The sequence below is a fragment of the Alligator mississippiensis genome, chromosome 8 (genome assembly GCF_030867095.1).
Source record: "Alligator mississippiensis isolate rAllMis1 chromosome 8, rAllMis1, whole genome shotgun sequence".
NCBI classification, from domain to species: domain Eukaryota; kingdom Metazoa; phylum Chordata; order Crocodylia; family Alligatoridae; genus Alligator; species Alligator mississippiensis.
In genome coordinates this window covers 11,841,613-11,852,471 of record NC_081831.1, presented here as the reverse complement: position 1 = coordinate 11,852,471, position 10,859 = coordinate 11,841,613, and the positions used below count along the sequence as shown (strand labels likewise).

At 46.4% G+C, this 10,859-nt stretch overlaps 1 protein-coding gene across 1 annotated transcript in view; it reads right to left on the bottom strand.

The window, feature by feature from the left end:
* Nucleotides 1-10,859, bottom strand: part of TMEM104 (transmembrane protein 104) — a 64,665-nt gene that overhangs the window by 5,147 nt on the left and 48,659 nt on the right. The gene's annotated exons all lie outside the window — the stretch shown is intronic.

Sequence of the window (10,859 nt, the reverse complement as noted above, 5' to 3'; positions counted from 1 at the left end):
TGAGAACAGTCTAGCCTCATCTTCCTTGGAGCCACCCTTCAGGTAGCTGAAGGCTGTGATTAAATCCCCACCCCAGTCTTCTTTTCTCCAAACTAAACAAGCCCAGTTCCTTCAGCCTCTTCTCATAACTCATGTGCCTTGTTGTTGCTGCCCTCCGCTGGACTCTCTCTTTTTCAGGGCCATTTTACGAAATGGACAGTCTGGGCCTTTCAAAAATGTAATGCTGCTGCCTTTGAATCAATCACTTCCTCTTCATCTAAGGGTGTCTTTTTCCACGTACCTTGTAAGATTTTTTTCATACCCCCCTAATCATCCTCATCTGCACAGATGCTCAAGAGATATTTGCTGTTCCTCTGGCCAACACCAAAGTCCTGGCACTATTAACCCATGCATTGTGTGTACAAGGGAGACTGGAAAGCTTGTGAGCAGCTGCTAGAATCTGTGGAGTGGGGCGGAATAGCAACTAGCTCTGGCCATTTCCCAGGCATGAAGAACAGGCTGTCTGCAACTAGTCCCAAGTGGAAGAGCGAGACTAGGAGGAACTAAAAGCAGGATTGAAAAATGGCCATTAAAATTCATCAAGTCTCCACATTAAATCTGCTTGCCTGCCCTTTAGCCCAACAATGCAAAAAAAAACAACCCCTAATGATGTTTTATCGGCCTGTCAAAGTAAAAAAAAGTTACTTGCAATGGGCAAGAGAAACCTGAAGATGGGAAATAAAGGCTTCACTATGCCCCAGAGGTGGATTCTGGGTCAGAAACCATTATTTCCCTTAGTAGAAATAATAGTCTAGTGATAAGACTAGTAGAAACAAATCCTGGTATTATCAAAGTCGCAGCAAACCTGGGAGGCCTGGTCACTGGCTGTTCAGGTTACTGAAGAATGAAACACCCTGCCTGCCCAAGCAACAAAAAGCAGGATTTACAGTCAGAGATTCATAATGAATGGGCCAGCCTGGGCTGCCCTGGCTTTTGTACAACTGTCTCCTTGCAATGGCTGCAAGGCCTAAGCACAGCTATGAATTATCAGGTAATGAAAAAATAACAAAACACTGACATTCCTATTACAGACAACTTTCCATGTCATAAATAAAACAGCAGACAAATTAAACCAAGCGGCGAGTCTCCATGGAGCGAGTGTGAGAGCAGGCAGACCGTCGCCGTGCTACAAATTTTGGGCGTCTGCTGTGGGGACAAGGAGGTTTGCTCATTCGGCAGCTAAAGTTACTCTTCAGCACCCACCAGATTGCCTTGCACAGGAGTGGGATCTAAATACGCCTTCGCAGAGTACATTCACAGGCATCCTGCTTAGAGGGGAATCTCATATAAAGCTTCCCCTGGTTCCGCCTTTAAGAGTCTTTTGCATTAAGCCAGGATGAAGCATGTTTCCAAGGATCCAAACACAACCCCGAGCTGCCAGGTGTGTCACCAGTGGGTCAAGCAATTCCAGCAGAACCCAGCGCATTCACGCCTGGGTGGTTTGCAAGCCACTTAATTCACAGAAGATAGCCGAATTAGTGGCAGCCTGCTCAGCTGCTTCTGCCACTTTTACTTCACAGGGCATCATTTTCCTGATCAGCTGGAGCTCCTCAGGGGTCCCACACAGCTAATCAAAGGAACAACCTTTGAAACAGAAGCCACAGCAAAAACCTAGAGCAGCTCAGTCATCCTAGCACAGCTGTTTGCTGCAGCTATGTAGACCCCCAGCTAATTCACACACCCTCATCTTTGCAGGGGGACTAGCAACCTAACCCTTGTGAATTCTCTTGGATTTGCTATATTCATTTCACTGCCCCAACACTTCCTTCCTTTCTTCTCGTGTCCGTGTTGTGACGTGGCGTTTAGCTGAATTTGCAGATCTGCTGGAATCTGACAGGGCCGTGCCACGAGTGCTTCTGCTGCGGCCTCGAACCTGTGAACTCTGGGCTGTCAACCGTGTGCTTTAGTGCCTAGCCCAAGACTGAAACACTCAATTATGGATTGCCTAATTCCAGGATCTCATCATCTGGGGGTGAGGCTCTGAAACCTGTAGGGTACCCACTTCCCCTCTAACCTCCTATGCAATCCACTACCTTGCATCTAGTTCCCCACCGTGGCACCTCCACAGCATGCTCCTCCATCCATCCTTTCTTGACAAACCAGAAGACGCCAGGACATCATGCTGAATGCACTCCATCCACCCCAGGTCTCTATGCTCAGTGTTTTATGGCTCCCCTGGAGCAAACAATTCCCTATCTTTCATTTTCCAGTGAGACAGGCTAAATCTGGCTAATGTTTCGCCATAAATATGGAAGGGCCTACAAAGTAAACCAGTAAAACCAGACCCATTATGATGGAGAAGGGCCACACTGGGAATATCAAGGACCAAACATAGTAATGACAGCTAGAAGCATTTACAGCTCTCTGCTTGGGGTACTTGCATCCTTCTTCCAGCTCTAATTACAGCAGAGCAATCAGGCACATTGGATTCCTAGCCATAATTGTCACAGGAAGGGCGTTTTCAGCTCTCTCATAAGCTTCTCATCTTCCCACAGTTACTGACTGCAGAGATTCTGGAAGGTTTTTATTACACCGTTCCAGTAAAAGCTTAGAAAGACCTTGAAACCATCAGGAACCTGCCTCGGGATGGTGTGGATGTGGACAGGCTCACAGGAGCAGGGACACAGAAGAGGAATAGAGACAGCGCGAAGGAATGAAAGAGCAAGGCAGGCTGCCTGGAAAATGCAAGCTGAGGACATTCATTTTTCTCCCTCTTTTGGGAGAACTGCTCGACTCGCAGAGCCCATGCCTGTATCTCTGCCATATCGCAACTATATTTAACTCAAAAGCCAGCACCTCATTCCCCGCTCAAGAGAGACAGTAAATCTCTACCATCTCTGCTCAGTCAAGGGTAAAGAATGACCTATTTCCTTCTCTAAAAAACCCTCTCCTATCAGGTGCAGGCTGCCTGCTTAACCCTCTGCTTCTCACACCCAGGAAAGTTGCTCTCACACTCAACAGGACTGAATGAACTTCTTGGTGTGCCTCAGCACCTGCACTCCTTTTTCAAAGTCCTCTTATGAGAGACTGGCAGTCATTGTTGGCCCGTCCCCAGCCGCCTGGGCTTTAATCACAAGGGACTCCACAAGCATTGAACTATTCAGCGGAGAACTTCAGGCTGGCTACTATGTCCAGCCCATGCTGGAGAGCACAACGGTTGCATTTACCCTGCATGTCAAGTCAATCCCCCGAATCCCCTATCCCACACGTGGAGTCTGCTGTGAAGATGGGGCCAGGTGAGACCCGACACAGGTGACCTGCCTGTATGCAACAACTGAGCCGTGGCAGAAGGGCGGAAAAGGCTGCTACCAAATCCAGACACAAATTACCAACTCGTGGTCACGCTTCCAGGGCGTAAGAATCTCTTGTTCTGCTGTGGAAAGACTCGGGTCAGTTCACACAAGCTCAATAAAAATAATCTGCCTACTTTTTAAATCGGATTAACATGCTTTTTTAAAAAAGAAAATCGAAATTAAACATCTTTCTTTTTAAAGAAAAGCCAATTTAAAAACAATGACAAACCAATGTTATGGCTTAAAACTGCGATTTATTTAAATCACTTGAATATAACAAATAATGTCATGTTAAGCAATGTGTAACTGCTGCCAGGTTTTTCCAAGAAAGCCACTGAACTGAGTGAAATTATGGGCTAAGTATCTAGAACAAGAGTTCATTAAAGTGCTAAGCAAGCTTATGCCAGCAGTAGCCTCTTCTGCGGGTGAAGAGAATCATTTGCTTCATTTTGGTTTATTCAGCTAAGTGAGTTCAGAGACTGGATCGCTGAAAGCTAGGAAACCAATTTAAAGATGGAAAATAGAAAGCCTCATTTTTTCTTTAAAATCTACAAAGTAAAAGTTAAGTGCAAGAGGATTAGATTTACTCCTGAAGGTGACGGGCACCAGAAACAGTCAAAATCCATCACTAAGAATACCGCTCACTTTGGTTAACCTCTTGGCAAAACATTTTAGATAAACCACCTTCATTTTTGTGCATTTAGCACTTCTTAGGTGGTTTTATTTAACTAGCAAACAACTTTACATACTGTTTGCCCAGATCTGAATTCTTAATTTCCATTCAAACACGAGTTGGATACAAATCGCAAGTAAAAATGCATCCCCCACTATTTGCGAAATCAAAGTTTAAAAAATTAAAAAGCTTAATAAATATTACAGGATATGCAAGCATAAATATACATAGACGTGGAGTTTCCTCCTGGTTAGCAAAAACGTGCCTACTTTAGTATAAAGGCTATATTTATCAACCTGTTTTAGCTGGTATTAAAGAAAAGTTGATCATGTTTGGGTACAGGAAAAAAAATGCAAGATGCAAAACAGGAACAAAAATCAGTCATTTAAATCAAGGTTTCCTGTTTGCTGATTTAAACTATTCATTTTAATCACAGGATGAAAAGGAGCTCTTAGGTCACAGAACTGTCTCCTGTCACAGGCAATGTCATCATAACCTCTTTCATAAACTGATCAAGCTCTAGGCTACAATCAGGTAGGATTTTTGTCCCCCCACTAATCCTACTGAACAGCTGTTCCAGAATCCTACTTGACCTGTGGTTAGAAAACTAATTTCCAGCCTAAATATATTCACAGCCAGTTTGGGGCCTGCACTGTCATTCAGCTTAAAAGAATGCTTTTCTCTTCACCTTTGTTTTATGCTGGGAAGCCCGGTGGTAAATTAAGCCCTACAGTCAATGAAAGCCTCTTCACCGATTTCAGGCAGACAAGGTTCTTTGGGTAGATGTGATATATTTTATCAGACCAACTAAATAGTTGGAAAAATTGTTCTTTGCAAGCTTTCGGGCACGAGCACCCTTCTTCCGGCACAGGGAGAGTTTGCTTACTGATTTCAGTATGTTTGGGATCAGCCTCCTTAAGAGTTATGATGGGATTTCCCAGCACAAAGCTGCTCGTGTGAAGATCCTACAAACTAGTGGAACTATATGGCTGGTATTAAACAGTGTTGATACAGCATTTTGAAAGTCTCAGTGAAAAGTTCCCTGGAAGTTGCAAGCTACTATGTACTATATAGTTCATCATACAGCAAACCTGATTTCTTTTCCCATTATGGCTATCCTAGAAAACTTAAAAAAAGAGACACACAAAATGCAATAGCATCTGGTCAAAGAGGCAGTGTTGCAAGAGGTGCTTAGCTACGTACTCTTTTCCCGACTTGAAGCACACCCATCTTCAATGACTGGTAGTTTTCCTCCGCCACCATCTCCTTCTCACAGAGGTACTGCCCAGTGGATGAACTGGGAGACTCCCTTAAGACCAATCTGCCCAGCAGTGCTTTCCGTAGCAGCTGCGCTTTTGCTCAGTCAGTGGGGAGCAAGAGTCTCACTTCCCTGCTGCTGGAATTGGAGAGTTAAGACATTTGCACACTAGATTTATCTTTCTGTCCCTGGGAGGAGGAGACCAAAATGAAACTCTGAAAGCTTGTTCCGCTGGATGATAAATCAATATGAAGAGAGGATGACAAACTGACTGACAGGCAGCTTGGAGTAGGCAACGTGAGCTAAAAAGAATGGTTCCTGTGGGCATATGAGGTGCCCTGCTCATCTCATCTCCTCCAGCATTAACATTGTGAGGGTGCTCTTGCACCAGAAGGGCTCCAAGTTAGCCAAGGGGAAGTACATTAAAAAAAAACACAAACCCAGACCTGGCCTTTGCACATAGAAAAGAGACCTTGAAACAGCACTACTGAAGACAGCAGCAGAGACAAATATAGCTCTAGCTCTGTCCACACTAGCTAGCAGTGAGCTAATACCAACCTTGCTTAAGCTGGCAGCTAGCTAGCTTCCCGAACTCCTGTCCATACAGGTTATGTTTCTGAGAACTATACTTGTCAAAATCATGTTACACCCCATTTTCTCCAGATCCTGCTCAACGTAGGACACAAAGAACAGCGATGATGGTTCAGGAAACTGGGTCAGAACATTCTTTTGGAATAATGATTGCTGCTGGCGAGTCTTGCATAACTGGGCTGAAGCCACAACCCTTACTCTGCTGAAGCCAGGAGAGAAAGACAAGCGGATTAGATACCTGCTTCCGCCAAGGGCGTATCTCAAAAGAAGTTAAGGACAACAGATGCTTGTGTACTCTGCAAAAGGCCTTTCATGGAGTTCTCCTAGGGGGTATTCCATAGGAATACATTGCGGGACCCAAACAGAGGGAATCAGGGGGTGGGAGAAAACACAAAAGATCCCAAGAACCTCTTAGTTACTGGGCAGCAGAACAAAAAAATAAGAGAGATGGCTTGTTCTACACACATGGGGAAACTACCCAAGTATACCCTGGGGAAGAGGAGTGTGGAGATGGCAACTATGCAAGAGGGGAGAGAGAAAGATTGCAAGAGACTATGAAGACTGAAGTGCAACTGTGCAAAGTAAAATCATAAATGATACAATTCCACCCCTCTGCTTCCTCTGACTGACACACACACACACACACACACACACACACACACCCCTTAATAGGCAAGTCACAACTTCCTTGGAAAATGGAACTGTGGAGTATATGCCATACCTGGTTTCCACTGGTTTTACACTAGCACACAGAGGCAGATTATGCCAGATTACTGGCAGGTCACAAACATTTTGGACTTTAAACATGAGAATGCAATAAGTCAGATGAGATCTTGTTCCGATATCACTGTAAAAAATGTAAATGCATCTCCAGAGCTCCTTTTTCACGTGCTGCAAGAGAAGATATTCCAAAGGACACTGCCCCCACTTGTCTCATCTCAGAATCTGCATTGCTCTGAGACAGCATTCCCTTACTGAAGAAACAAAAAAACCCAGGCAAGTCTGTACAAAGGGGCAGATGAGAAGTAAAACAGAGCATGGCACTGTAATTATCACTCCTCACAGTGAGATTTCCTGTTGCTCGAGGAGACTAGACCAGCTCTCTAGTCTGGGACAGGGACATGCACTGCAGGACCTGCCGAAGGGAAGCAACAGCTTGAGAGATGCTGCTTTCAAGAAGAGGACAGCTCTGCTCTCAGGGGCAGGTCTCATGGTCAGAGGAGGAATGAATATGTATGTGTGTGCATTTGAAGGCCTGCACTTCGGGACAATCCAAGTCAAGGGATGTTAAAAATGTAATTTGAGCCGGCTCTAGTGGAAAGGTAACACGCAGCCATACAGAGGAGGAGGAAAGCAAATGCTGTCTGTTCAAGCAGTACAACAGTTCTGAACAACGAATGCGGAAGACTCATGGCTGCCTGGTGTCCCATCAAGACGGCAGGTGTTGGGCTAGGTTAGCTCTTAGCCTGATCTCCAACCCCAGCCCAGACAGTGTGGCAGGGGACGTGGAAGTCTCAGAAACTCCCCACGTGTAGAAGGGTTGTGATGCTTTCAGAGGAGCTCTCTCTTCCCCTTCAGAATGCAAGTGTAGGGAGGCAGGAGTCTCAGGTTGGCTCCCTGCTCCATAGGAGGGTTGAGCACTGAGCAGGCTGGCCTCAGGATTCCTCCACTTCAAGTCTGCAGCAGGTGGGAGAGCAGTATGCATCAGGCTTCTCCCTACTGGTTTACAGGGAGCAGGATTGGAGTGCAGGTTTCTTTTGCATTAGGAGCAGATCCTAAGTATAGACCTCCATCACTGCACGACTGTGGGAGAACACAGCTCTGCCACCTTTGCGCATCCTCCCTCTAAGTGCAGGGAGATGGCAGCCAAGGCCAACTGAGGTCACAACCCCCCTTCCACTGTCCCACAGCTTCACTCTTCCTCCCTTTGCAAGAAACAGGTGTGACAAAACATTCCTCCACCCCTCTCCCCTCCATCTGCACCACACCACTGCACAGCAGGTAGTGGCTTCGCCAGGGCTTGGGACCTGGGTCTCTCCGCACCCTGGAAATGCAATTCGCGGCTGCTTCAGGGAAGAGTTCAGAGAGGTCAGAAGAAACAGCCTTTCTGTTTTCTCATTAAACTCCCGTCATGAATACTGGATGATGAGGCAGCACGTCCCAAGTCTGGTGCCTGGAGCACTTTTAATTTGCTTATTTGCCATAGGAGGCTTTAGACTTTCATAAAAACCACAACTTTGACATGCTGCGAAGACTCCCAAAAACATAATTTCAATAGGGCCTTCATAAAGCAGTAACAAAATACTCATTCAGCTTGAAATGCCACACAAAAACTTCTTCCCTTCATTGGATCTCTTCTTGCTACTAAAAAATGTTGTTCTATTAGACCTGCTGGCCATGACAGCAGGCCCCAGAATGCATTTCTGGCCTCCCTTTCTCTGCCACTGGTGCTGTTAAAGCATGGCAAGATCTCATCCATGAGAAACAGAGGATTTTGACCAGAGAGGGAGTTTTGCTTGGAAGGTAGGTGAGGCTGCAACCTAGTCTCTGTGCAAATGTCCCACTAAAGAAAATAGGAAGGTCACTTAGCAAGGTTTGCACTAGGACAGAGGAATTAAATAGAGCTATTTCCTGCATCAGCTGGCCTTTCAGACAGAGCACACTGGTGCTAAGTGAGCAGGGACCACTTCCCCCTGATTACAGAAGAGCATGTGCTCCCCAAGCTTGCTTTCTAGGCTAAGCAACAGACTCTTGTCCCTGGACAACTACTCTGCAACCCATGACAGAGGAGCAAATTCCCAAACAGCTATAGCTAGAGTTGGCACTGAACTGTGAGACTCTCTCAGCACTTCCAGGCAGAAATGTCCACGTGATGCATGAAAGGACAAGGAAGCTGCAGACCAACCGAGAGCAGGAGAGTTTTTATACTGGAGTGCAATCTGTTTCTGTTTTCAGTAGTGTTCTCTCATTGGAGGTACCCAGGACAGATCCTATTAACTACATCTGTTTGCTACAGCTGGAGTCAGTTCCTAGTCCCCTCAACCTGAAACCCAAGATGAACCCCAAAGACGCAGCCCTAGTCGGGACAGATTCTACCTGATATCCCTCTGTACAAACTCGAGCAGTGTAGGATGTGAGAAGATGCCACACCATCTTGCTATAAACGGAGCCCCCCCGCTCCTTGTTCCGCAGCACCCACTTATAGCCATTTATGTAAGCAGGCGCCGCGGTAGAGTTTTGACACGTTTGCAGCAAAGCCATTCGTCAGCGCCGGCTGACGGCATGACAGAGCTTTCCTGCTGGAGCAGAGAATCAATATACTGGGGGATAATGATAATGGATCACCCGCTGGCGATGCGCGCTGCTCACTTTGCGGCTCAGATGCCGGGTGTTGCAATGGGTTCTAGGAAGGGGGTGAGGGAACATGGAGGAGAGCTACATGACCTCCCTGGGCCAGTTCCCTTTGGGTATGCTTCAGGGAGTGGGAGAAGGCTTCCTCTTTTGCAACACCCACGATCTTCTGAACCTTACCAATCCAAGTCTCATTGTTTTATGCTGAAGGACAATTGTTACACTGGGGACCTAACAGCTACTCCCAAAGGGTTTGGTAATAGCAGAAGAGCACTGGCATTTGGAAGGGATTTACCTTCTCCTACCTCTGACAGTGGACAGAAGAAGTGGAAGATGAGTATCTGCTAGGTTTGCAGTAAGTACCTACACACGCTGGCAGTCCAGTCACTTCAGCATTCCTAAAACCTGTGCAGGTCTTTGCAGGAGATGTTCCAAATGGTGCCCATATCTGCTCTGGGTGCACCTTAAATAATCAATGGCATTTCTGGAAAACCAAAGTCCTGTCCTGAGCCAACACTTTGGCTTTGCCTACCATAACACTGGTTCTCTAGCCACTTTGCTACCTTCCTTCACCGCAGAAGTTGAAGCTTTTCAGCAGGGCTTTGTGTCCGTTTATCACATTTCTTTGGGATCAAAAGACACTAGAGTTAGCCTGTAATTGTATTAAGACTGCTTGCCGGTTGTTCCGGTACAGCAAGTCTGTGAAATTAGAGACTACTGAAATAAGCAATGATTGATCCAACTCCTATATTAATGCTGGGTTACCCAAACTTCCTCTCCAAAAATTGCATGCCATCATCCTGCCAACGTATGAGCCACAAGCTGCCAGAAACTGGAGAGGAAGAAACTGCTTTAAACTTTAGGGCACATTTCAGTCCGAGAGTATAGCAAAATGAGAGGTGGAACCATAGTGACCGACGTGGGAGCACAGAGTAGCTGGAGGCGGTTGTGTATCATATTTGTCCTGAGTGATGGTAAACCAAGGAAGGACAACGCGGATCAAAACATTCCTATTTCTGAGGAGATGCAAGGGGTAAAAGTAGGCATCTGTGTCTGTTGGGAAGAAGGAATCAGAGCCATTAAGGGAAGACAGCATCTCCGTCTCTGGGAGAACATAGCGTAGGTGTCAAAGCAGGGGGGCAGCAGGGGAGTCTTTCTGGGAAAGAGAAGCAAGGAGGGCTCATAAGTTCAGCGTGGACAGGTGAAGCAGGACTTCAGCTGGAGCATGACAGTTGTTCTGCTGCCTTGAAGTCTGCAGCTCGGGCTGGGTGGCATGGGACTGTTGCTCACAGAGCAGTGAAGGGGAGATGACATTCTCAGCTTCTCCAGATCATATAGATGTGGACTGCGACTTATGGCAAGGAGGCAAAGAAAGGAGGCCAGGGGAAGGGAAGCCTTGTTTAGCTTATATTGCCTGTCATGCCAATGCCTTGACAATCCACTCAGGCTGTCAACTCTTACTAATGCCCTCTGCCACATACTATTACCACCCTGGCCCTGGGCCAAACCCAGGGCTGGATGGCACCAACAAAGGAATAGTTTGTTTAAAAAGTCTTTCAGCAGCTGAAGGTTGTGCAAGAGGATTTTCCTGATGAATGGTATCACCCCTCTGCTGCTAAAATCCCGTCCACAGCAGTGCTTGCGACAAGATAGT